At 53.0% G+C, this 27935-nt stretch overlaps 1 long non-coding RNA gene across 1 annotated transcript in view; it reads left to right on the plus strand.

The window, feature by feature from the left end:
- The window catches only part of LOC140712963 (uncharacterized), a 118095-nt gene extending 90415 nt beyond the window's left edge, over positions 1–27680 (plus strand). The window contains exons 3-4 of the long non-coding RNA XR_012094831.1: positions 70–236; positions 25783–27680. This is a non-coding gene — a long non-coding RNA (uncharacterized lncRNA). The remainder of the gene's footprint in view (positions 1–69; positions 237–25782) is intronic.
- The last annotated feature ends 255 nt before the right edge of the window (positions 27681–27935 follow it).

A 27935-nucleotide genomic window follows, 5' to 3' on the forward strand; every position in this document is an offset into this window, starting at 1 on the left:
CCACCTGGTTAGGCTTGGAGATTCATCGCTTGGTCCCTGGATTTTTGAGGGTCTTATTTATTTTCTCAGGCTAAGTTCCCACCTGGTGGGAAGCACTGTGCAGGTTCCTGGGGATGCAGCCCTGCACAGCCCAGACTGGACTCCTTCCCCATGGAGCTTACAACACACAGGAGAGGCAGAGAGATTCAAGCGCACAGAAAAACACACGAAGATTCAGCCCTGTCATCTTGTGCTAAGTGAGTTCCACATAATTCAATTATAAAATGAGAGATTGTGTTTCTGTGAGCTTCATAAAAATGAATTATTTCTCTGTCACAAAAAGTAAAGATAGTGCAAATGACACTGTGCATTGTAGTCCTTACACTGAATTGAGAACATCTCAAATGGTCCTGAGGCCACCACTTTCTGGACATCGCATCTCCTGTCCCAAGACATGAGCTAGGGCTTTGCCTCATCTAGACCGGGACTGGGTGCTGGCTATGGGAACAGCATGTGCAAAGGCCTGGAGCCCCCTCTGTGTCTAGCCTGATGGGTGCCAGGTGCGGACGCCAGGACCATGAGCATCTCCTGGGTAGCCCCAGCACCCAGCCTGGTGTCAGCACATAGTAGGGCTCATGGGTATTTCCGGACTGAGGGAAGCTCTAAGGGGAGGTGCTCAGGGCCCAGGAGGCAGGGCTGGCCTGGGAAACATCACTGCACTCCTTCCTGGCAGCATCTTCTCTCTTGCCTTGGCAGATGTTCCAGGAAAGCTGGTCCACGCCCTTCCCGCAAGCCTTAAGATGGCTGCCTTTTGCCTGCATTTAAATGCAGCGTACCAAATGTCAGTTGGCCACTGACTCATAACCTTTCTGAGACCATGCATGCCTTTGAAATGCTTGGGAGAGCACTTCTTACAGAAAATCCGTATACTGCACCCACCCAATTAGATATGGAGTGTTCTGGGGTCCTCTCCACTGGCCTGCCTGCTAGGCAGCCCCACTGTACAGCCCAGAGACCCTGGCTCCCACCCCACCCGGCCCCTCTCCCTCCAGACTCTCTGATGCCTGCTGCGTCAGGTGTCCCAGCCTGCCCTGGGAGATCTCCCGACCAGGCTCTGCCTCTCTCCTGTGCCCACAGCTGGGCCTGGGGACAGCAGACAGTCAGACCACCCCCACCTGGTAACTCAGGCTCCTAGAGCCCAAACCTGGGGGGCTGGTGATGGTGCCCCCAATAGCTCTCCCTGTCTCTCCCTGGCTCTTCCTCCTCTGAGAGGCCTGGGAAGGTTCAGAGGCTCCAGATGCTTTAACACCCGCCTCCCTGCAGAGGCTCAGCCAGCCCTGCTCTCCCCTTCTCTGTGATCCCTGTGGTGCCGCCCCGCTTGCTGGCTTCTAGTGTCATGAATGCCTCTGCTTTCACTCCGTCTCCCATCTTTGCTTTCTAGTCTGCACTGATCGCGACATTTCCACCACTCTCTTGTTAGAACCCTGGACTCCCTTACCCCTCTGCCTTTGCTGCTCCTGCCTGGTGAACCCCTAGCCCTAGATGGCCCCAACAGGGTGTCCTCCCCAGCAACCAGTCAGGCTGTTCTCCCTGTGCTTTCCTCCCCCTTCCCTCACTCCCAGGTGGTCTTCCATTTCCCAGGGACTAAGGGAGGTGAGGGGGCAGTGGCACTCTGAAAAAAGACCAGAGGCAGCAGGGGGTTGGGGGAGGAAGAGACTGAAAGTGAGCAGTACTCAGCCGTACCCAGCAGGACTCAGAGTACTCAGTTTTATTCAGCAGGACTGAGAGTGCCCAGCCGTACCCAGCAGGACTCAGGGGCCTGGTCGTATCCGGCAGGACTCAGGGTGTCCAGAATACCCAGCAGGACTCAGGGTGTCCAGCACACCCAGCAGGACTCAGGGCCCCTGGCTGTACCTGGCAGGTCTCAGGGTTCTCAGCCGCACCCGGCAGGACTCAGGGTTCTTGGCTGTACCCAGCAGGTCTCAGGGTTCTCGGCTGTACCTGGCGGGTCTCAGGGTGCCCAGGCATACCCAGCAGAGCTCAGGGCACCCGGCCATACCCGGCAGCACTTTAGAAATACTCAGTAGTACTTAGGGTGCTCTAGTGTGAACTTTGTCTCCCCATTGCCTTCGGCTGAATTGTGTCCTCACAAAATTCGCATATTGAAGTCCCAACCCCCAGCTGGGACATCAGAATGTGATTGTACAGTTAACCCTTGAACAACAAGGGGTCAAGGGCACCAACCCCCTTGTAGTCAAGACTCACATATGACTTTTGACTCCCCATAAACTTAACTACTAATAGCCTACTGTCGCCTGGAAGCCTTACCAATGACAAACAGTTGATGAACACATATTATGTATGCTATATGCATTACGTACTGTATTCCTACAACAAAGTAAGCTAAAGAAAATGTTATTAAAAGAAACACAAAGAAGAGAAAATCTATGTATTAGTCATTGAGTGGAAGTGGATCCTCATCAAGGTCTCCATCCTCCCGTCTTCATGCTGAGTAGGCTGCGGGGCAGGGCGGGGGGTCCTGCTGTCTCAGAGGCAGAAGAAAATCTGCATGTAAGTGGACTCACAAAGTTCAAACACATGTTGTTCCATAATCTCCTGCGTTTGCAGACGGGGCCTTTACCGAGGTAATTAGGTTACCATGAGGCCATATGGGTGGACCCTAATCCAATAGGACCAGTGTTCTTATGAGAAGAGGAAATGAGGGCATAGATTTGCACAGAGGAAAGCCTGGGTGAAGGCGCAGGGGAAGGCGCTGTCTGCAAGGCAAGGAGAGAAGCCTCAGAAGAAACCAGCCGCGAGAATGCCTTGATGTCAGACTTACTTCCAGCCTCCAGAACTGTGAGGACATTTTTGCTGAGGCCTCCCAGTCAGTGGTGCTGCGAGCTGGAAGAAACCTTGGAGGTCATCTCATGATCCATCCACTTCTGTTTACTGATGGGGAGACGAGGCCAAGAGCGGGAGTGCAGGGCCACAAAACGGGTCAAAGACAGTGCTCCCAGGCCAAGGCTGGCTTCTTAGCCTGGGGGACGCCAGGACCGAGGTGCTGGAACAAGAGAAGCTGGGGGAGAGACAGGAGGGGTGCAGGTGACTGGATTGTAACTATGACATGGTCCACATCGCTCTTCCTCCTCGTTACATTGGCTGTTCCAGAGCGGTAGCCTGAGGACTAGGCTTTATTGTGGAATGCAGTCCTGTATCCAGACATTTTGTTCTGTTCATGCAGCCCAAAGCTGCACTTGGCTGCTGCTGATCGTGGGGTCAGTCAAGATCCCTCTGGATCTATGTGAATCGAGCCTTGCACCCAAGAGCCCACGAGGTCCTCCTCATGGACCAGGCCGCGTGGCAGGAGCTGAGGGCAATTCTCAGACCTAGAATCCTCACTTGCCCTTTTCAGGCAAAGACAGGGAATTGATGGACATCTTGAGGCTCCGTCCTTCAGTGCTCTGCGAGCCCAGGCAGCTGTCAGGAAAGGGACAAGACCAGGCACTGGGGATGTGGAGGGAAGGGGCAGGTTTGAGGAGATCCTGGGTGATGAGAGAGGGACTCTCCAGGCTAGGGCATAGATGCTCTGGGTCCGCCTATCCCAGCCTCTTACGTCTGTCAGTGAAGCCATGTCCGCTGCCCATGACAGGGAGCCTGGCTGTTACCATCTTTTGGAAGTTGGACGCCTGCTAGTGGCAGTGGCTGGAGCAATGCTACCGCCTAGTGGCCTGATCTGCAAGTGCAGTCAATGGATGTGCCAGAGATCTCAGAGCTGCCCTCTGGGACCCCCACCCCACCTCTCCTGGGGTCACAGACTGCCTTTTGGTCAGCCTGTCTCAGTCTTGTCTGTAGCCACCTGTCAGCCTGCCTCCAGCTGTGTTTACCTCAGCATGTCCCTTCCGTTCTGGCTCATGTTAGCCATTGCTCTATGGCGTATCTCTGTGGCGTATCCCTCTTACCCTGTCTGCCCTGCTGGCTTGGGCTGGCTGTTCCTCCGTGTCTCATTCCATCAGTTTCCGCCTCACCCTCTGCTGGGCCCTGGCTCTCTATTCTGCTCCTCACCTGTTTTAGACTTGCTCCTTGCCCCCCATACCCCATCCCTGTGTGCCCGAGTTGGGATCATGCCTGCCCTCTTATTAACATTGAAGCTGGTTCTTGAAAAATACAGAGGCTTTTCTGCTTTTTCCAGGATGAGTCAGGAACTCCTGGAGTGAGAAGGGCTCAGGCCTCACCCAGCAGTGACCTCAGAGAGGGTGTGCAAGGTCAGAGGAGCCTCTGGCTGAGCTCAGCACTATGACAAGAGACTTTCCAAAATATGCTTAAGGGTCTGGCCGGGGCTGGGCATGCTCCAGCAGGTGTCAGGGAAGAAGAATGAGCGAGCTGGCTGAGTCGCCTGGCCCCACCTAATGTTGTCTCCTCCCTGAAGCCTCCCCTCCCTTCTGTGCTACCGCAGCTCTTAGGTCTGTGGCGTCCCATCCTGAAGCCACTGGTGCCATGTGATGGTTTGCATTTAAATTAATTAAAATGAAATGAAATGAAAGACTCAGTTTCTCAGTCACACTAGCCACATTTCAGATGCTGAATGTTCACACATGGCTAGTGTCTACTGACCATATTGAGTAGCACAGAAGAGAACATTAGCCGCTTCACGGAAAGTTCCATTAGTCAGCACTGTCTTAGAATAATCTTTGGAAAACCTCCCTTTCCTCTTATACTTTCCTACCCTCAGAGGGAGGATAGGATCATGATGTGTCCATCTCAGGATCCCTAGGGTCCAGCATATCAGGTTATATACATTTGTCAGCTGGTCGGCTAGATGGATATAAGGATGGATGGATGGATGGATGGATGGATGGATGGATGGATGGATGGGTGAAGGGAGGGAGGGAGAGAGGGATGAGTATATGGGTGGATAGATGGGTGGGTAGACAAATAGATGGATGATGGATGGATGGATGGCTGAATAGATGGATGATGGGTGGGTGGGTGGAAGGATGGGTAGGTAGAAGAATAGATGGATGAATGATGGATAATGGATGGATATATAGATGGATGGATACACAGGTGGATGAATGGGTGGATGGGTGGGTGGATATATGGATGGATGGATGGGGGTGTGGGTGGGTGGATGTTGGATAAATGAATGGATAGATGGATGGATGGGTGGATGGATGGATGGGTGGGTGGCTGGACATGTGGGTGAGTAGATGAATGGATGTATGTATGGATGGATGGATGGATGGATAGATGGAAGCTTGAATTCCTAAATTTCTAAGCCATGCAAGTCCCAGGGGGACCCAGGAAGCGGGCAGAGTTGCCTCTGAACTGGCCAGGTGAACTGGTCTGTGGAGATGTTGCTCTGTGCTCCAGGTTCTGCAAATGAACAGAGGGCCTTTGATGACCCTTAGCCTGAAAACTTGAACTTGTGTGTAGCTCTCAGGGGACTTAGAGCTACAAAAGCTTGAGGGTTTCTGCAGGTAAAGTGAAGGACTGAAGGGCCAGCTGTGGAGACTTCATGTTTCAGGGCGAGCACCTACCTGTGTCTAGGGTGGAAGTAGCCAAGGTGGCTGGGAGTGGATGAGCTGGAGGAAGGGTGGCCAGATCCAGACCTCAGGGATGGGCGGTCTGTGCTCACCCTTCTGCAGCTTGAACCCCAAGGAGCGGGGCCAGGCTTCTCGGAGAGGGATGAGGCAGCTGCAAGGCTTGAGTCCAGCTCAGTCCAGGGCAGACAGGAGTTGAGGTCGACCTGGGAGGAACCCTTCCCAACACAAACCCTTACCAGCAGCTGGACCTGGACAGCCAGGGCGGTAGTGGTCTGACCCACAGCAGGAGTCTGATCCAGCTGGAGCAGGAGCTCAGTGGCAGCCTCTGTTCTATCCCCGCGGGCTGCTCTCCATTCAGTACTCCCGAGGGCTCCTGAGCAGCCTTGCTGCCTTGTTTGGACTGCTCTGAAGGGAAAAGGATCTGCTCATCCCTGGGCAGGAGAGAGGGTGGTGCAGGCCACAATTAATTCAACAGACACCTGCTGAGCACTCACTGGCTGCCAGGCATGTGTCAGGGCTGGGGTCTATGTTGAGGATGCCACAGTCTTGCCCTGGAGAGTACCTGACCCTAGCAGACGTCGCGTGACCCAGAGCCACAGAAGAGCAGAGGAAGGAATGAGGAGGGCGGGACTGTGGCTTCGCAGGGGCATGGCTTGCAGAGACCAGTGTGCCGATTCTGCAGCCTCACTGTGCAGGTTCCACTTACAGAAAGATGGTAGCATCATGGGCAAATTACTTGGCCTTTTGTGACTCCTATTTGTTTGTTTGTGTTTTTAAAATCTACAATGAAGGATAGTAATAGTGTGGAACCCATAGAGCTGTTGTGAGTTCGTTCATGAGAAGTGTTCAGAATGGTGCCTGATACACAGTAAGCATTATATAAATCCATGCTATTAGCATTATGGAGCTACCTCTTTCACCTTTGGTTCTACTGGATTGATCAGATGCCTTTTTCCCCAGGGAGGTAGCTGGAGGGGAGCAGCGGTGACGTGAGGGGAGGAGACAAAATGGAGGTTTGGGTGCTGCAAGTGTTCCTGCTTTTCTGAACCTCATCCGTTGTCTGGGGGTGAAGAGAGGTGGGCAAAGGGAAAGCCAAGGCATCAGGACCCGCCATGATCTCCAGGGACCAATGCATGGCATTGTCTGGGCTAGGGAGGATGCTGGCCTTCCAGGGTCCCCCAGTCCAGAGAGGGAAAGAAGCCCAAGAGGGCACAATGAGTTCTTTCCTTTTTATTTATTTATTAATTTTTTTGAGAAAGGGTCACCTTGTGTTGCCCAGGTTGGAATGCAGTGGTGTGATCACAGCTCACAGCAGTCTCAAACTCTTGGGTTCAAGCGATCCTCCTGCCTCGGCCTCCCAAAGAGCTGGGATTACAGGCACGTGCCACTGAGCTTGGCCTTCTTTCCTTTTTAAATTTCCAAAGCATATGTACTCCATGTTACATGTACAAAAGGCATAGTTCAAAAAACATAAAAAGCACACAATGAAAGCCTCCCTCTGAAATCCCTTCTGCCTCATCAACCCCCCTCAACCTTTCCCGCAAAACCTAGTTCTCGAGATTAACAGCATTAATAATTTAGAGGGCATACTTTCCAGGCCTTATGTATATTTTAATAATCTAAACACACACATGCATACATACCATTTTGTATAAAAAGAAAGGAAAGAAAATTATATAATATGACACACATTATTCTGCAACCTGATTTTCCACCCATGATATGCCATGGAAATCCTTTCTTTCATGTTAGTATATCTGGACCACTTCATGGCTTTTACTGCTTCAGAGTATTCTATCATGTGGATGTATTATAATTTTTAAAAACCACTTACCCAGTAATGGACACTTACGTGGTTTCCCATCTTTGGTGATTGCTAACAATTCTGCCTTGAGCATCCCTGCCTATGCAGCTGTGTCTGCGTGCAAGTGTTTCTGAGACTGAATTCCCCAAGAGGAATTGCAGTGACAGGGAATGTGCATTTTAAAAGGCGATGGGTAGTAGGTAGGCATTCTTTTAGGGTTTGTTTCAAACTCCCATGGGAGCCCCTGTATGTCCAGGGAGTGGGTGGGCTGTGTTATGGGGGGAGCACAATGCTGGTGACCCAGGTCTCCACACTCTCAGGCTGTTGGGCCCACTCGACATGGGACCACCGCCCCCCAGCACATATTTATCGCACCTTTGCTTCCTTCCCATGGGCCTGTCTGGGAATCCTCCTGAATCTCCCTGGCCCATTCATTTCCTCTTGCGGCGACATACCCGTTCTGTCTCTGTGCTCTTCCCAGGAGCCCCCATCTCTACTCTCAACTGATGATGTAACTTCCTGTCTCACTGAGAAGATAGAAGCTACCCGGAGAGAATGTCCATGGTCTCCACTCCCACACCACCCACCTGCTTGCATCTGCCTGGGTCTTCTGCCTCCTTCCTGGGCCGAGGCAACCCCTCCACTTCGTATGACCAGATCTTAAAAAAAAAAATTATTATTGAGACATAACTCATACTCCATGAAATTCATCCCTTTAAGGTGTATAATTTAGTGCTTTTTAGCATATTCACAGAGTTGTGTAACCTTCACCGCCACCTAATTCCAGAACATTTTCATCCCCACAGGAAACCCCATTCCCATTAGCAGTCAGTCCCCATTCCCCCTCCCTGGTCCCTGGAGACCACCGATCTATGCTGGCTCTGAAGAAATCTGGTCTCTCTAGACTCACCTGTTCTGGACATTTCATATAAATGGAGTCACACACCGTATGGTCTTTTGCAACTGGCTTCTTTCACTTGGCATTTTGTACACGACTCATCCATGTTGTAGCCTGTATCAGAACTTCGTTCTTTTTTATGGCTGAGTAGTATTCCACTGTATGGATAGACTTTATTTTGTTTATCCCTGCGTCAATTGATAGACATTGGGGTGGTTTCTACTTTTTGGCTCTTATAGACAATGCTGTTATGAATATTTGCATACACGTTTTTGTGTGGCTGTATGTTTTTAGTTCTCTTAGGTACACACTTACGAGTAGAATTGCTGGGTCATATGGTAACTGGCAGGTTTAACTTTTTGAAGAACTGCCAAACTGTTATCCAAAGTGACTGTATCATTTTACATTCCCACCAGCAGGGCCTGGGGGTTCCAGTTTCTCCCCATTCTTGTGATTGCCTGGCGTTCCATTCTAGCCCTCTGGGGACCGTGAAGTGCATCTCCTCTGGAAGCACTGTCAGATCTTCTCACCTGCTTGAGGACAGCACTCTCATTTCTCCCCAGCCCCTCCTTCAATACGTGTTCCCCTTTGTATCCCAATCACCCGTCAGCATGGAGATAAGCTCTTATTTTTTCCCACCTTTAAAAAACTCTCTTGACCCATGGCCCCTCCAGCAAGCGCCCCATCTCTCTCCTCTCTTTTACAGCAAAACCCCACAAAAGAGTTGTCTCAACTTGTCTCTGATTTCTCTTTTTTCATTCTCCTTTGAACGTACTCTTGTCAGACTTTTGTCCCACTCTGACTGCAGTCAAGGTCACCAGTGACCTCTACATTGCAACCCCAGGGGACCTTTCTCAGCCCTGACTCAGTGGCTTTTTACATGGTTGGTCGCTTCCTCCTCTTTTCTGACTCGGGTTCCTGGGAGCCCCTCTTCCTGGTGTCCTCTCCTTTGCTGGCTCCTCCTTCTCATTCTCCCCAGTTCCTCAAAATCTTCCTGATCTGGAAATGTCAGAGGGCCCTGGGGCTCAGTCCTTGGTCTCTCCGCTCTGCTTTCAGAGTGCCTGAGATCTCATCCAGTCTCACTCTGAATGTCACCCAAGTGCTGACGACTTGCTGATGGTAGCTCCAGGCAGGGCCTCTCCTCTGAGCTCCACACTCATTTATCGACAGCCCCCTGTGACATTTCCCCTGGCAACTCTGACCACCAGTTCCCAAACAGAACTCCTGGCTTCTCCCATTGAGCCTGCCAATCCCACAACTCAGCAAAAGACAGTACTGAGACAGCTTCTTTCTGTACCTAAGGCCAAAGGCTTGGCATCGTCCTTGACTCCTCTCTCTCTTACACCTGGGAGAATCCTGCCGTTTTTCACCTCCCCACTGTCTCTGCTACCCCAGGGCCAAGGTGCTTTGAGGTCGCAGTGGACTCCTAACTGATGTCTGTTTCCACCCTTGATCCCACGGTCTGTTCTCAACACAGTGCCCAGAGGGATCCTCTTAAAACACAAGCTAGGTTACACCATCCCCCAGCTCAGAGCCTGGCCATGAAGCCACATGTCATGGAGGCCTCACAATGGCCCACAGGGTCCTTCAGGGTCTGCCCCTATTCCTGCCCTCTCCACCCTCCACATAATCCTCAGAGCCTTTTTCGGTTATTCAGACCCTCCAGGCAGGCCTCGGGCCTTCGCACTGGCTGTGCCTGCTGTCTGGGATGCCCTAGCTCAGAAGTCTGCTCGACTCTCTCCTCGTCTCCTCCCAGGCTTTACGCAAATGTCACTGCCTGGGTGAGACCGTGTCTGGCCACTTTGTGTAAAACCACAACCTCCCCGACACTACTCACCGCTTCCGGCTTTATTTTTCTCCTGGGTGCTTATCCCTCTAATACACCGTCTGTTTTATGTGTTGACCTTACTTATGCATTACCTCTTTCCCCCATTAGGATGTAATCTCTGCAAGGGCAGGGCTTTTAGTCTGTTTCTTCACTGCTGTATACCCAACCTCTAACATCACTCCTGTCCCAAGGGAGGTGCTGAGTCAATATTTGCTGGATGCCTGATCCAAGGCCTGCGGTCTGGAAGTTCTCCGACGGTGGAGCGGCCCCTACGGCCACGCCACAGCCGGCCGGGAGGTGGCGCTGTGACTGCAGAAATGGCGGGCTCCGGCTGCCCGGCCGCTTCTCAGGAATGCACCCGGGACTCCCCGCTTCAGAGGCAACGCGCTGGGGGTGGGGGGCACGGGGGTACGGCTGTGTGTGTCCCCAGGTCAACCTGCTACCTTTCTCATCTGCGGCAGGACTCCGGGGAACCTGTGCTTATTTCTGGGCTGATAAGGGTCACTAACACCACCCTGATCCCAGGCCCGGTGACATCTGCTCGGGGCAGCCTCTGGAAGCCGAGTGGATTTGGTTGGACGCGGGAGTCTTTCCTGGGCCCTGGGACAGGGGCGGGGCTTCCCTGCCTGCCTGCTCTTGCTCTCAGCCAAGGGAACTGTCCTGCCCTGGCCTGCATCCAGCTCTGAGCCTCCTCAGCAGCTGGGAGAGGCCCTAGGCTCAGGGCTCCTTATAGCTGGCTTTTGGAGGCGCCAGCGAGGACACTGCCGTTCCTGACGCTGCCACTTGCGGCTGGGTGACCTTGGGCAAGTGCTGAGCCTCAGTGTTGTCATCTGTTCGATGGGAGAGACAGGCTTGCCTTGACGGTCGTGGGGAAGGTTAGATACTTGTAAAACCCCATTTGCTTCTGGGCAGAGGTGGAGCAGGTGCCCTCGGCCAGTGCCAGCTCCCATTGAGGCAGTGTGCAGTGCCAGTGCTGGCTGGGCTCTGGGGTCCGACCCAAGGGGCTGTCCCAGGTCCTGCATGTTCATGCACTCACTCAGACACCTGTGCAATGTGGCTCCTACGTGCCTGGTGCTGTGTAGGGGATTGGGGGAACCACAGGGATGAAAAAGACATTGCCCCTGTGTTCCAGAAGCTGAGAATTAATGGGAGAGACGGGAATAATCCTACGTGAGACAAAGTTAAGTAACAAAGATGAGACAAAGCACAAGAGGGGCAGGCTGCTGGTGATGAATACCCAGTGAGCAGGACAGACAGGAAGTGCTTCCAGCCCTGCCAGAGGAGCAGTGGGCTGTGTGGTCCCGGGAGGTCACTACAGGCTTGGGGCTGGGAGACAGGCAGAGATCATGGCCGTGGCTATGGAGGGAACCAGCCTGCAATGAGGCCCGCTGTGCCTCTTTCCCCCACTGACGTCCTCCCCCCACGGCCTGGTCTTGGGCTGGTTTCCAGAGGTTGCTCCTGACTGTAGTCCAGGGTTCAGGCTTTTGAAAGGAAGGGTGGGCTGGAGAGCATCTGCTGCCTGCCGGGGACTGGGACTGGGACTGGGGCTGGCACCAGCTGAGGACCCCTGGAGTTTGACCTGGACCTTGCTCAGAGAAGGTTCCAGGGATGGTGCTGTCCGTGGACATCGCAGAGCAGGAAGGTGCCCTGAGCAGCACCTGAACCTACTGAGCATTGGTTGGGGTGGGGATGGAGGAGCTCGTACAACCAGGATGGGGGGTCCTCCTCTGGGAACAGGGGTCAGTTAGGACACTTCTGCTGGACTCTGAAGTTGGGGAGCATGATGACGGACATCACCACTCTGCCCGCAAAGTCCTAGTGTAACTTCTGGGAAACAAAACTGCCAAGAGCCTGTGAAAGCCGCTACGTTTAGGGGATGAGAAAAAATGCAGAGGTCGCGGGCACAGTCTCCTGGTGAAACTTCTAGCACCACGTCCAATCAGCCTGTGGCCCACTTTCCTCCCATGCATTTTCCAGGTTATGCCCAAGCAGGAAGCTGTCAGGATCTTGGGTTAGCGTGGGGTGAGTCTTGGGGAGGGTGGAATGGCTCCAACACCCTCCAACCGTTTGCCCTCACAGACCTGTGGCCACCATCCCTGCCAACATCAGTGCAGTGCCCAGCCTGTGGCCAACTTCCCATGCCAAATCTTAGACCTGCTGCCTCCACCCTTCTTCCCACCTTCCCCCCTCTTTTACCGTGGTCCTGTCAGTTTCCCCGAGGGGGTGATTGAGACAGCTGGGAAGGACCCAGGAGCCTGGGATGCTTCTCATCACCAGAGATCCTGCCCTGCCAATGCTTGCCCCTCCGAGCAGCTGTCTCTGGGTCTCCTTGCCAGGGAAGCTGTCATCTTGGGTGGCCAGGAAGGCACTGGGCAGAGAGGCTCAGGCTGGTCCTGGAGGGTCTGCTGCCTCTGCCCCTCCCGCCCGTCTGGACTTGGTGCTCAGCTCTGCCCATGTCCTGGTGTGGCCCAGTTGCCTGCCTGGCACAGAGGACCACTGCTTGGTCTGTGGCTGGGACACGAGCCTGTTTGCTCCACTGCACCCTCCCTCATAGCACAAAGCAGAGCAGGTGCTCACTTAGATTAATTAATCTGCTGCCCAGCCTGCTCCTCCGACCCATCTTTTATTCATGGACAAGCAGCGCTCTCTGCTTTACTAGGACTTGGGCATCAATATTTCATCCTTGCTTCGCATGCCAGCTTTCTGCTCCCTCCCTCCCACCTCCTGTGGCTCTAGGACCCACAAGATGCTAGGACCTGGGGCACACTGGCCGTGCCTGGCTCAGCCTGGATGCCAGGAGAGCTTCTTGGGCCTCTCGACTGCCTTCCAGGCACCAGAAGCCTTTCTGAATCAGCAAGCTGGGGAAGCAAGGCAGAGTGGTCGGACATGGAGGAAGGGGTCCCAGGAATCTGAGGGGTGCAGGGGATCTGGTCTTGGGGAGGCTGGGGCTGGCTGGCCCAGTCCTGCCTTGGTGTTGCTGGGTTGTCAGGATCGGAGCTGAGGGCTGCGCAGTGCCAGGCACAGGTCCTAGCGTGGAGTCCTTCCCCTTTCCACCGCAGTGTCTTGGCCAATGCTCGTAACCCAGGTCTGTGGAGGGCCTTCTGGAGGGTCATGAGCCCTGGAAACACAAAACCAAATGTGATGTGTGTGCATGTGTACAAGAGTGTGTGTGAGTGTGAGTGTGAGAGAGAATGGGGGTGAGGGTCCCTGGCTTTCACTGAGTTCTCAGCAGGGTCTATGAGCCATAAAAGGTCATAAGCCACATGATTCTAGGCAGGTCCAGCCTCCTCTTTTTAACATGGAAGGAAGAGAATTACACACCCAGGGAGCCCCAAGGAGTAAGTGTGCTTGGCAATATGGGCGTTATGGGGGTACAAATACACACCCTGTGTGTGGGTGTGACTGTGTGTATGTGAGTATGAAAGCACGTGTAAATGTATGAATGTGAATGTGAGCATGCAAAATCATATGTGTGAGCATTTCGAGTGTGCAAGGGCGTGGGAGCGGCTGTATGTGAGTGCGTGTGTATGAGGGTGTGTGCGCGTGTAAGCATGTGTGTGTGTTGTGTGGTGGCACTGGGGTCACAGACACGCATTGCTGTCCTGTGCTGGAGGAGCCCAGTGCAGAGCTAATGAGGCAGTGACACCAAGGCGCTGGGGACAGTTTAGGCCTCCCTTCCCAGGCTGGCAGTGCCCTCATCTCTGCAGGGGGCCTGCGGTCGGGGGGTGCCAGCTGGGCTGAGATGAAACCTGGGGAACTGCTCTGGCCCGGGCTGTACTGGGCAGGAGTGGGGACGGGGGTAGGGGGTGTGGGGAGGCAGGAGCAAACTCCCCTTTGAGCTTAGTGTGGAAGCTTCATGAGGACACCATGAAGCGCTGCACTCGCCGCTTTTCCTCACACCCTATTCCCAATCTGCCAGGAATTGCTGCCACCAACCCTCCAACTACACCCAGAACCCAACCAAACTCGCCCTGCCTCAGGTCCCTCCATGGCCCCTGCAGTCCCTGCTTAGCACAGCGGCTCTACCCTGCCTCTGCTCCTAGGAGAGCCAGGCTCTCAACTGCCCGGAGCCCAGACTGCTGCCCTGCAGGCCTCCCCACCGCCTGCACCTCGCTCAGGCATGCCAGCCACCCCAACCGCACACGCCTGCACACCCGCACACCCGCACACTCACCCGCATTCCCGCAGGCTCCCCCAGGGGCCTCTGCATTTCTGGCTCCCCACATGGCTGCCTGGCTCCCTCCCTCACCTCCTGCAAGTCTGCCGCCTGACCCTGTACCTTTTATTTCCCTCCATGGCACGCATGACCTTCTCACACCCCAGTCCATCGCTCGTCCGTGTTATTGCACTGTCTTCTGCCAACACAACAAAAGCTCCCTGAGGGCAGGAATTTTTATGTTTTGTTCACTGATTCATCCTAGAGCAATGTGCACTGGGAGGGGCTCAACACATGTTGGAGGGTGAATGAATGGGTGGGTGAATAAATGAATGGATGAACTGCCCATCCCATTCCTCAGTGGCCTGTTTGGAACTACCCATGGGGGATGTATTTTTTTCCTCAGGCTTAAGGGCTAACAAAACCTTAGCTGTGTTGAAAAGCTGGTGTTCATTCATCAATGATTCGATGTACTTACCGTGCACCTACTGTGTGCTGGGCACTGACCTCGCTGCGGCTAGAGGGTAACAAACACACAAGTAAACACCACTCCTTTCTCCCAGGGAGCGTTTGTCTCTTGGATCCTGAGGACCTTGTCACTGTTTTTCCTCTCTGTGATGACTGCCCCCATGCCCAGAGCCAATTTTCTGAAATGTTCTAAGTACAAAAACATCCCCTCTGATCTCACCTCATTATTCTATGCTTCTTCTCCCTGTGTCTTGGTTGTTTTTGACAGAAAAGGGAAATTCATGACAAGCATGTGGAGCACTTGGTGGCCCAGTGCAGGCCTGGGGAGCTGCCGAGTTGAGGCGTTCTTGTTTCTCTCTGGAACCTCTCGGTCGCTACCTCTGCCCCTCACCTCTGTCTCTGGGTCTTTGCCACCTGCCTCCTTCTTTCCTCCCTCCCGGACCTGCTTTCCCTCTCACTGGCTGAAGATGAGGCCCCACCACTCTTGCTTTGATGAAATCATCCATTTATGTGTTTAATCGTATAGTATTATATGCATTCTGTTACATGATTTCAAAATCTTTTGGCAGCAAAATATGCATAAATGACTGCTTATAGATGAATGCACGTGCACGTGTGTGTTTGGGGAGGGGGTGGTGCTGGCTCTCACTGGAGAATTCCCCCTCCCAGTACAGATGGAAGATTCCCTGGAGAGGAAGCTTGAGGTGACAGATGTCTTGCATTACAGGGGAGTTCCCTTGCTGCTGCTGCCCCTGACAGACTCCTTGGTTAACAGTCCATGTGACTTGCTCAGCCACAGCCTAGCATTGCTGGGTCTGGATATACTTTTGGCACCAATCTCCTGGTTAGCTCTCCTCTCCCTGACCCATCAGCCAGGCTTGAATGTCCTGGTCGCATTCCCAAGTGATGTCACTGGTCCTTTTGTCCTTGGCTCCCTGTGAGTGTCCAGTGGCTGGGGTGACCCTGCCATCTGAAGCTTGGTGCCAGGAAAAGGGATGAATGGGGTTAAGGGAAACGGGGGCAACTGGCACAGAGAGCCAGAGATGGGGGACACCCAAAAGGGAGATTGAGAAGCTCCGGGGTGGAGTGGAAGGAACCAGGGAGACTAACACCAAGCAACCATGTGTCCCAGGGTATCCAGTCCACACCCACTCCTTCCGCACTGCAGCCTTGAACAGCAGGGACTATGGGTGTATGCTGGGTGTTGGGGGAGAGGGGTATGATAGACAGAAAAGGTGATTTTGACCTGAAAGTCGGGGCAGAGGCACCCCCAGCCTCCCTGTGGGTCCTGGGTCTGGGGTTCTTACTCTGACACTTAGCCCCCTTTTATTCCTTGTCCCCCAACTCCCACAATGTACATTCTGGTTCAGGAAGAGGAGTCAGTGGGAGGAGAAGCAGCTTCCTCGGTGTCATGGCTGAGGCTGTAAGGGGCTAACTAGTCACGTGCCTTTGAATGTCTTAAGCAACCTCTCTGTGCCTCAGCTTTTCCATCTGCACACTGGAGATGATAACAGTACCTGTCTTAGAGGATTGTAAGAATTAAATGAGTTAACAAGAGAAAGAATTTAGCAGAGTACCTGCACACAGTTAGCCACTACATAAGAGTGGCTAGCAAATGACAATAATAGTGGCCAATCTGTGCAGGCTGTGTGCAGGTTAGCAACCAATGGTGGCTCATTGGTCCACCAACCAATGAGCCAAGCCACACCCTACTCACCAATCCACCGGCCACCACTCTACCTGTTACCCTACACCCTGCCATGCCACCAACTCAGCAAGTTTCTAAGAAACATACCAATGTACCAACCAGATAATCTACCAACCAGCCTATTCTTCCACCATCTAACCACCCCACTAACTAGCCTATCAGCTAACTCACCAACCAACTCATTACCACACTGTCCAATCAGGTGATAGAAGCTACACAGTGCTATGAACAGAAAGGTTTAATATAAAGAATTATTAACTATAACAGGAAATCACCCACTAACCATGACAGGAGATCACCCAGTAACCGTGACGGGAAATCACCCACTAACCGTGACAGGAGATCACCCAGTAACCGTGACGGGAGATCACCCACTAACTGTGACGGGAGATCACCCAGTAACTGTGACGAAGATCACCCACTAACCGCGACAGGAGATCACCCAGTAACCGCGACAGGAGATCACCCAGTAACCGCGACAGGAGATCACCCACTAACCGTGACGGGAGATCACCCAGTAACCGTGACGGAGATCACCCAGTAACCGTGACAGGAGATCACCCAGTAACCGCGACAGGAGATCACCCAGTAACCACGACAGGAGATCACCCAGTAACCACGACAGGAGATCACCCACTAACCGTGACGAGAGATCACCCAGTAACTGTGACGGAGATCACCCACTAACCGCGACCGGAGATCACCCAGTAACCGTGACGGAGATCACCCACTAACCGTGACGAGAGATCACCCAGTAACTGTGACGGGAGATCACCCAGTAACCGTGATGGAGATCACCCACTAACCGTGACAGATCACCCACTAACCGCGACAGGAGATCACCCAGTAACCGTGATGGCAGATCACCCACTAACTGTGACTAGAGATCACCGAGTAACTGTCACGGGAGATCACCCACTAACCGTGACGGGAGATCACCCAGTAACCACGACAGGAGATCACCCAGTAACCGTGATGGCAGATCACCCACTAACTGTGACTAGAGATCACCGAGTAACTGTCACGGGAGATCACCCACTAACCGTGACGGGAGATCACCCAGTAACTGTGATGGAGATCACCCAGTAACCGTGACAGGAGATCACCCAGTAACCGTGACAGGAGATCACCCAGTAACCGTGACGGAGATCACCCACTAACCGTGACAGATCACCCACTAACCGCGACAGAAGATCACCCAGTAACTGTGACAGGAGATCACCCACTAACTGTGACAGGAGATCACCCACTAACAGTGACGGAGATCACCCACTAACCATGACGGAGATCACCCACTAACCGTGACAGGAGATCACCCAGTAACCGTGATGGGAGATCACCCAGTAACCGTGACGGGAGATCACCCACTAACCGTGACGGAGATCACCCACTAACCGTGACAGGAGATCACCCACTAACCATGATGGAGATCACTCATTAACTGTGACAGGAGATCATCTACCTAAGCAACACTTCTACCTCTAGGGCTGAGGCCAAGCATCGAAGGCAGTAAGAAACCTGGAAGCGTCTTCCCGCAACCCCAACATCCAGGACTGAGACCTAAACCTTGTTAGAGAAGGTACAGCTGAGGTGTCCTGGCAGCAGGAAAGTTTGCTGAAGCGCCGGTGCCGGTGGAACTCTCTGGCAGGCCACTCTCTGGGCTGCTGCAGGAGGCTGGATGCTACGGGACACCTCACTGCCGGAGCCGGCAAGAGAAGCCCTTCCTCCTTCTGTGCTGTTCCTCCAGCACCGTCTCCTGGGAAAGCCGAACATACAGCCAGCTGGTTAAAGAGAAATATTGACAGGGTCTAGCTCCACGATCACAGACCAGGCCCTGGAGAGTAGATCTGAAGCTGAGACGCAATTCGGTAATAACTGGCACACCTGTTCTCTTGCTTCCCCACCAACCCTGTAACCCACTAACTAATATGCCATTCATCCACCAAGCAACCAATCAGCTAACAAGCCTACCCTTCTGCCATTTCACCACCCCACCAATTGCAGTCCTCTGACCAGAATACCCATCTACCCGCCTACCTGCTACCCCAGCAACCCAGTTTTCTTGAAAGTTCCAGGCACTGTGCTGAGGGCAGTGAGGAATACAGCAGTGAAAGGGAAGTCTGCACCCTAAAGGAGAGACACTCATTTATTCAAATTGGGCGACATATGCAACCTATGCCTATGATTTACTCTGGGCCGACAAGGCCCTGTTTCACGCAGGTGACATCCATTAAATGGACAAACAGTGGGCAGACAGCGTGCTCTGAAGCTAGTGGTGGGAGAGATCACTGCGGCCTGAAGGTAGGGAGCAGCCTCGTGGAGGAGGGAAGTGATCTGGGCATTGAAGAATGAGCAGAGTAGAGATTCCGATTTGGAAAAGGAAAAGAAAGGCACGGGGGCAGTAATGTCTGGTATCTGTGGTGCGAAGGAGGACTCGGCACAGGGAGACTTCCTCACAAGAAGGGCTCACCATGCTGGGGGTGCCACAGGCCCCAGCTGCACGGGCGTGCAGGGAGCACACGTCCATTTCGTCTGTGACAGGCAAGAGCTATCATGCCCCTAGGAGAGGCTGATCCTATCACCAGCTTCTTTCTCAGGCAGCGAAGGGGCTTCTCCTTTTCATCAAGGGCTAAACTGCAATTCCAAAAAAAAAAAAAAAAAAAAAAAAAAAAAAGAGGTTCACCCAGCATCAAGCAGACATCAGAAAAAACTTCCAGTCCAGACCAGCAGGAGGCTCAGGAATGCGATTCTTCCAACTGTCTGGGGTGGCTGAAATATTCACCTGCTCAGAGGCAGGGGAATATCTGCAATGACCCTTCCTAACCCTGTTGTTAAAGGGCTCCTTGTGGCTCAGGTCCACCTGCTCCCAGGCTTCCATCAGCCCAAGTGCCATTAAGTATCTCAGAATAAAAATCTGACTTCAGAATCAATTGATGGAGAGAGGTTCTCCAAACATTCGCCGGCGAAGGTAATTAAATTCCAATCGGGGAAGATGGAGCTGTGTGACGGGGTGGTGGGGGCAGCGGCTGGCGCCTGGCTGCTGAGCAATGAAATCACAGGCGTGCGCAGCCCAGAGCTGGCAGCGGCACAAAGGAAATTGGAGCAGTCAAATATTTCCCTCCTCGTTGAGTTCCATTTACATGTTTATAATAGAGGTTCTTAAGGCCCTAATGAGAAGGCTGCTCATTGCAGGCAAGAGGATGATTAAGGCTCTGCCAGACGAGATCAGGGACAGGAACAAAGGCCTGTTAATTACTACAGAGGGACAGGAGGAGCGCCAGGCTCCAGCTCGCTGCTGCCCCAGAGCCTCCCCAGCCTGGTGCCTTCCGGTTCGCTGTGGCTGCCTCACCTTTGCTCCCAACCCAGGTGACCTCCCAGGGGTGGGCTAGATAGATTCCCCAGAGCTACAGTCAGGGACCATTCCCACTTTCCCTCCCTGGGGGGTGATTTCAGTCAGTTCAGGGACCATTCCCACTTTCCCTCCCTCGGGGGTGATTTCAGACAGTGCCCCTGGCACATGCAGATTTGTCCTGCGAAGGTGCCCTGTTGGGGGACATGGCTCAGAGGAAGCCACACTGCTGAACTGCTTGGCAACCCCCTGAACCACAAGGTTCACCTGCCCACCAGGGGGTTGCTCATTTGAGTTTCCAAGCCCTAGAGGGAGGACCACCCTGGGCAGATGACAAAGCCCCTCTTCCCAGCCTTCAGGGCATCCAAGAGACACAGTTCTACCTGTGGAGACCCAGGCCAGAATTAGTGATGGATGATGTCATCTGGTACGAAGGCAGAGGGTTCTTGCCAAGTTGATTTTAAGGCCTTTCTAGCAACTGGAGTTCATGGTATGGTGGAAAAAGTATAGGCTTTGTGTCAACAGGCTTAGGGTCAGGCAGACCCGGGCTCAAATCCCAGGTCTTCTGTTTGCTAATGAGGTGCCCTGGACAGGTTATTAACTTCTCTGAGCCTCAGTCTGTTCATCAGTTAAAAGGGGGGTAATCTCACCTACTACACTTCGGCTGGTTTTATGATGCAATGAGATAATGTTGAGTAGGTCTGGCACAAAGTAGGTGGTTTGTTCATATTGGTGACCTTGTCCCCTATTCTGTGGGGCTGGGTTGGTATGCTTCAGAAGTCCTGTCCATCTATGACCTGCAGGACATGGGGCTGAGTGTGGGCAGTATCTGGTGTTGTCAGCCTGTCGCTGCTCTGTAGCGCCTCTTCTTGTGACATGGCATCTGGCGCTATTGAAGGAAAAGAGGAGATTGTCTGGCCAGGGCTGGGAGGAAATCAGACCTGTGCGCTGCTTGCCCAAGTGCCGCTCACCTGTGTCCCGCTCTAACCCCGAGGCCTCCAGAGATGAGGGGAAGATGAGAGGAGGGAGAGGAGAGTCATATGTTTGGAGAGCTCCCTGATTTCTCCATGAGAAAGAAAAATCAGAGAAATAAGTTATGCCATGCAAAGTGGAGTGAATCTGGGAGTCAAGAGTCGAATTTGAAGAACTTTGATTTTTAGGAAAATGGTCATCTTGTAAAGGCCCAAACCAGAGCTTTCTCAACTAGAATCCGATTTTAGGCCCAGGGGATATAGGGTCTAAGAGGAGAACGATTCTGCGGTTAACACAAAGACCTAAAGATGAGAGATCCCCAACTCCCTGGAGGATATGGTGCCATCTTGGTCTTCCCGGGGTCAGTGTTGGCAGCTGGGAACATCTCAGTGGCTTCTTGGCTTACTAAGGTGCTTCCCTTGGAGCTGTCCACGGTGCTGGCCTCAAAGCCTATCTGGCCCTGGCTGCCTGGCCACACCTACCTCTCCAGTTGGCTGTCTGCCAGGCCTGTCACCTGCAGAGCTTCTGCCCAAGTCCACAGCACTGAACCTTGCTGCAAACCCCAGGATTTTCAGACACACCTAATGCTAAGATGCATTTTAGCTCGAGCCTTAGGGCTAACAATAACCTAGTCCCTAGAGTCCACCTTAACCAGAACTCTCACCAGAATCCAGACTGGAATCCATACCAGTCTGAAGTACAGCTTGAATCATCATCCGTTCCTTAATATGAATCTTAAACCCTATTCTCATTTCTAGTCTCCAATCGAGTACTGGTCTGAAGTTCGTCTCTTACCGTAACCTCAGAATGAACCTGAGCCCTAAAGACTTGATCTTGGGCAAAGGATTGGCCCCTCCCCTCTTTTCTCCCTCCTTGTGAATGTGGCTGAGCCTCTGTGGTGAGCACCACGGGTAGAGAGACGTGTCCTGTGCTGCCCCTGCTCTCCAGGAACTTGGCTGTGTGCCCCTACCGCCCTCACTGTCAGACAAATTCATGTCAGTGTCAGCACTGACAATATTCTCCTAAGAGGGAAAGTCTTTAGAGAAGATGTCACCATCATTTACAAGGCAAAACCTAGAGGTGGGTCATGGAGCGCTCTGAATTCTGTCTACTGTGCACCACCTGCCAAGAGCCTCTGGCTCCTGCCTCTTGCGCCTTTGGTCCACGCTGCATGCTGGTGTGGGTGGGGAGTGAAGAGTGGAGGAAACTTTCATAGGGGCAAGGCCCACCTGTCTCTGTGGAATATGGTCCACGTAGTTGTAGGTAGATGCTGAGGAGGCCCAGGTAGCACAGGAAGTACCAGATCCTGAGTACCTACCGTTAACAGTCCCCTCGCTGACCTTCACAACATTCACTGAGCGGGGCTGAGGAAGCTGAAGGGCCTTTATATCCATTACAATGATAACAGGTGGAAGAGCTGGGAATGAAATACAAGTCCTCTGGCTGCTGAGTCCTAGAGGCTGGGGATGGTGAGGGAGAGGCTTTCTAAAGGAGGTGAGGTGCAGGCAGTGGGGACACAGGCAGTGTGGGGTGCAGCATCAGGAGGGATGAGTGGGGGTTGAGGTGAGAGGTGAGGAAGAGATGTTGACCAAGGCTGGGAGATGCAGATGGGATGGGGATGGCCCCAGGAGCTGGTCTGGACTTTCCCTGTGCCCAAGGCCAGGCACTGGGGAAAGCTCAGGGAGAGAAGAGAACTTGCAACGTGGAGTCACATCCTTCTTTCCCGTGGCGGGTTCCTCCTGAGGGGCCTGCTCTTGTGGGATGACATGAAGAAGGGGAATGGGGAGAATGGCAGCTGGGAGAAGACATACGACATTCCCCAGGGTCAATGGTGCAGCCCTTGTGTCTGTCTACCGGCCCTCCACTCCTCCTGCACCCACTTCTTCTTTCCCCACAGCCACCATCCTAGTCCAGGTCATGCCTGGCCACTGGCTGCAGCCTCCATTGCCTCCTTCTCCATCCTTTGGGTCCTCTGCCCACAGCCAGAGGGACCTGCCTGAGGCCCTCGTGAGGACCCTCTTCCCCAAGAAGCTGGGCTGCTCCCTCTTTCCCGCCACATTCCACTCACCTCTCCTCCTTGGCTTTCTGTCACTTGTAGTTGGGGCAAACTCGTCCGAGCTGGGACACTGATGTTGAAGGCAGTTCTGTGGACGATGATGAGGGCAGCAGGCCTGATGCCAGGATGTCCCCTGACTCCTGCCTCCTCTCCAGCCGACCCCCCAGGGCTTCCCAACACCTCCCTCAGCTCCTCCAGATCCTGCCAACTGCTAGGCTCAGGCCCTCCCGCAGCTTCCCGGGCCTGGAAAGGGCGCTCAAATGGGAGTCAGAGGAACCAAGCCCAGTTCTTTACTGACTGCCTTGAAGCCCTGGATAGGGCGCCTCTGCTCTCTACTGCCTCCCCTGTAAAATGGGGATAATCCCTCCTGCTCCACTCCTCTCCCAGCAAGACGCAGACTATGGCAGCACTTGGTAAGTAACCACACTGCATAATGAGGCCTGCTGGAGTTGCTGGCCCCCATTCCTGCCTACATTTTGGCCCCATTATTTACATTTACTTTTATTCCCCTCCTCCTGGAGTCTCTGTTCCCTGCCGCGGGGTGTGCAGCTCGCACCCTTTGTGTCCTCCAGCGTTCTCTGGCTGAGCCCGCTGCCTGCCACTGTTCAGGCCCCCAATTAGCCACAGCCTGCCAGCCCTGTGCAGGGAAGGTGGTCCCTTTCTTCGCTGCCAGTCTTAGCACAGTCCTGGGCTCGCAGGGGAGTGCCGTCTAGTTGACTCGATGTTGACTGAACCCAGCTTTAGATCAACGGTTCTCAAGCTGAAGCATGTATCAGAATTACCTGGTGAGCTCATTAAACCCCAAATTGCTGGTTCTCTCCCCAGTTTCTGATTCTAGAAGTCTGGGTAGAGCCTGAGGATGTGCATTTCTGACAAGCTCTCGGTGATGCTGATGCTGCTGGTCCAGAAACCACACTTTGAGAGCCACTGTTGTTCTCAGCGAAAACCTGGATGGTCCTGCCAGGAAGTCTTCTGTCTAAGTGGGCTGGGATGAGATGGCCTCATGGGGAGGGTGTGTGTGGAGGGGCCTGGGGCCGGGGCACCCCAGACACCAGGAAGTGAGCGCCTCTTGCCTAGAGGCAGAAGCAGCGTTGAATGTCCTCAGTCAGAGCTGTGAGATCTGAGTTTAATCTGCGTGGAGCAATTCAAGGGAGGGAGCCAAGGGTTGGGGGAGTGGGAGCTGGGAAGGTGGTGCATATTTCATACTGTTCCCAGCTTTGAAGGTCCAGGGAAGGCCTGTGGCAGTCGGTGACAGCTTCATCATAATGAGGGATGGGGAGAAGCACCCTGCTTGGGATGAGGCGCTCATCAGAGGGGTGGAAGGATGGCCAGGGAGGGGAAGGGAGGTGGTGGTAGGTATAGATGGGAAGTGGTGGGGGGGTAGAATCTGTAGTGTGGGCCCTTCCTCTAGACTCATCCCCGTTGCCCCAGCGTATATGGGTGGTGATGAGATTCCTGGAGGGTTTTCAGATGCAGTCTCTAAGGGCCTGTATCCATCCCCAAGGTCACATCTGGAATATCCTTTCCCTCAAAGAGGTATCTCAACATCAGCAGAAGCTCCAGCAGGGCAAAAGCCCCACTGTTCTGAAACTGTCCCCGCTGGACCCTGGTGGTATCTGGAGCCTCTGAACTGCATGAGAATAGGGCTCATTACTATTCCGCCTCAGATCTGCACCCTGTTCGCTCTTCCTGTTCCATCCCCCATCCCCGACCTCCCACCAGCAGGGGCCAAGGCCATTTCTAAAGACCTTATAATCCAGGGCTTGGGAGGAATCTCTGAACATTCTAAAAAAGTGTCCTCCTTTGTCTTAGTTTTGGGCCCCACCTGCGGTACAGCCCTGATATAGGAATTCAGCATTCCAGATCTATGGCGATGGGAGAGTGGGGGAGACACTGCTCAGAGGCAGGGTTGGCTGGGGGACACTTTCTGGGACCGGAAAGGGGGTGTGCACAGGCTGAGTGTCCCCTGTTTACAGCCTCAAAGGGCTCTCAGCACCCAAGTTGGCTGTATTGACAAACATGTCCCTTCTGGGCTCAGCAGGGATTCAGGCTAGCCTCGGAGGAGTCACAGAACCATTAGAGTCAGTGACCATAGTTTCCTTACAGACAGCGGGGTATGCACAGAGGGATACCTGGGCAGGAACCACACAGACTTTGCTGCTCCAGAGCTGCCCAGCCCTGCCCCATGACCAGGGCTGTGTTTGCTCTTCAGAGGCCTTTGCAACCACAGGGTGGGCAGGACCCTGGGAGGTAAGAAGCGAGGATGGCAATGCAGCCCGGCTTCCCTCAGACAGACCCGGGCCCAGCCCTACCTTTGCCTCCTAGTTTATAAGGATGCGACCTTGGGCAAGTCATGTGGCCTTTCAGAGCCTCAGCTTGCTCATCCTTAAAATGGGAACAATTGTATCAATTTTGCAGGGCTGATATGAGATGACATATGGATAGCACTGAGCACAGTGCCTGGCACTGGTCCGCTCTCAATAACAGCATGTGCAGACCTGGGGTGGGAGGCATCCAAAGCTGCTTAGGGCCCCAGCCCCAGGGCCTCCTCCCTCCAGCCCAGACCTGGTGGAACCAAGGACCAGCCTTGAGCCCCCTCCCTCGGAACGGCTGGAGTGAGCATTCAATCCTGATTAGCTCCACCGGGCTCCCTCGTAACCTTTTCATTAGGAAATTATGTTTAATAGAAATTGTTCTGACACCTCTCAGCAGCATTTCCCTGCAATTCATTACTACTGGGGAGGGGCAGGTGGCAGAGCGGCTCTGGGGCCCAGCTCCTTGGGGGAGGGGCTGTCCCTCTCCCCACCCCTTTCCTGGTTCAGCCTTTGCTGTATGGGTAGAAGGGACGCAGGACAGAGGTGTTCCTGCTTGGCTTCCCCATAGAGAGGCAGGCGAGCTGCTGAAGCACATCTGGATGGGGCCAGTCACTCTCAGCACCCTCCCCTGGGTCTGATTTGGGACTACCCAGCTGTTGCCAGTGATGCTCATGTGTTAACAGCACTCTCTATTCTTGTTTAGTCCTCACTGTCCTCAGAAGGAAGAGAGGCACACAGCGCTCCCCAGCTGCTGGAATGCAGGAAGAATTGAGGTGCTCAGGACCCACCACCTCTTTGCGGCAAACTAAGCTCGCTTTCCTGCTCCCTTGCTCCCAGAAGTGGCACTGGATGGATCCCATCCAGGTCAGCCCAAGCTGTCACTTCCTACCCTTCTGTACCTAATCCCAGCGCGATGAAGTGTTTACACCTGTTTCTCACTTGAATCAGGGAAGTCTAGTTTGCATTCTCCCGACTGGATGGGCCTGGGGAAGGCAGAGACTGCATTGAATCTTTCATCTCATTGGTCTGGGGATTTGGTTCTGAAGACCAATGCCTTCCAGAATCTTCCTGTCTCTCCCCAAATTCTGGAGAGTTCTGTTTCCAGCACTCAACCATGATGGGGGGCGGGTACAGGAAATGAGTGTTGAGGGAAAGGCATCCCACTTTCTCTCTGCTCCACCTTCCAGATCTGACAACTCACTGGAAAGTTCCTCTCTGTGTCCCTGTCCCCGGTCTGCGTCTGAGGTCGCTGCTTTCCCCAGCCTTGGTGCCTTGGGTTTTCTGCTCTGTGAAAGGAACCAGGTCCCTTATCCTGTTCTCCCCTGAAGAAAAGAGGGTGTGCAGGGCTTGGCACAGGAAATGGCCCTTGCCATTCACAGGCTTTGGGGTCTTAGGGCAGCTCTGATGCCCCCGCATGCTTTTCCAACCCAGCAACTGGGGAGACCCCCTTGCCATTTTACCACCGAGTATCTGAAATTAGCAGCCGCCTAATCTCTCTCTGCCATATCACTCAATGGTGTAATTGTGCAGAAAAAAATGTATTAAAATGCAAAACACTCAGTTGTACTTCTTTATGTTAAATCCCTTCTTCGCTCTATCTCCCTTTTAATTTTACAAGGTTTTTTCTCTCTCCCCCTTTCATAAAAGGGAGAACTGGGCACGCAGGGAATCATTTCAACTCCCCTATAAATCTCCAAAATGAATACTTAAATTCGAGGAAAAAAATACATTCTTACACCTTTAATTTCCCTGCTATGAAGTGTAATGAAAAAGCCTGATTATTTTTAATTCTTCCCTTTAATAATTCAGTGGCGGAGTGATTTAAGACTAGGATTCATAATTACCTTTCCGCTTTCTTGGCAAATGGAGTTTTAATAGAATTGAGAGCTCTGGCGACTGAAATGGATTTCAACAGGTCTCTGGGGGGTCAGGCTCAACACCAATTGGTGGAAGAATGTTCCTAAAGCCCCTCAGGTGTGGGGTCTGGACTGGTTACCTGGGCCCACGCGGAAAGAGGAAGTATATCACCTTGTGCTCACTGGGAATCATCTGTTGTAATAGTAACAGAAGGTCACAGTGTGGGTGCTTAATGACCCATTTATCCTGGAATGAAGAAACCAGTGAAAAATGGCCATCAGGACAGTCTTCCTGATTAGTAATAATAACTAATAACTATGATGTTAATGATAGCAGCTACCATTAATTGAGCAAATACTGTGTGTCAGGCAGTGTTAAGTGCTTCAGAGACGTTCTAGGCAGGCATGGTGGTGTGCACCTGTAGTCCCACCTACTCAGGAGACTGAGGTGGGAGGGTCACTTGAGCCTGGCTCACTTGAGGCTGCACTGAGCTGTGATCATCACTACCACCATCATCCAGCCTGGGTGAAAGAGTGAGACCCAGTCTCTAAAAATAAAAAAATTGGGTCCTTCTCATGCTGTTCTCATGATAGTGAATGGTTCTCACAAGATCTGACGGTTTTAAAAACGGGAGTTGCCCTGCACAAACTCTTTTTGCCCGCTGCCATCCACTTAAGATGTGACTTGCTCCTCCTTGCCTTCCACCATGATTGTGAGGCTTCACCAGCCACGTGCAACTGTAAGTCCAATAAACCCCTTGCTTTTGTAAATTACCCAGTCTCAGGTATGTCTTTATCAGCCTTGTGAAAACAGACTAATATGCAGAGGACCTAGCAAGTTAAAATTAAGGAAGATGGCAGAGCTGGGGTTTGACCTACATTCTCTCTTATTCTAAAGCCACCACTCCACTGACTAACTTCCCAAGCACTACCCAGAGCTCATTACCCAAACAGGGTACCTGCCTCCCAGGAGTAAGCAGAGATAACTAGACGCAGTGGT

Source organism: Chlorocebus sabaeus, chromosome 1 (assembly GCF_047675955.1).
Source record: "Chlorocebus sabaeus isolate Y175 chromosome 1, mChlSab1.0.hap1, whole genome shotgun sequence".
Lineage (NCBI taxonomy): Eukaryota > Metazoa > Chordata > Mammalia > Primates > Cercopithecidae > Chlorocebus > Chlorocebus sabaeus.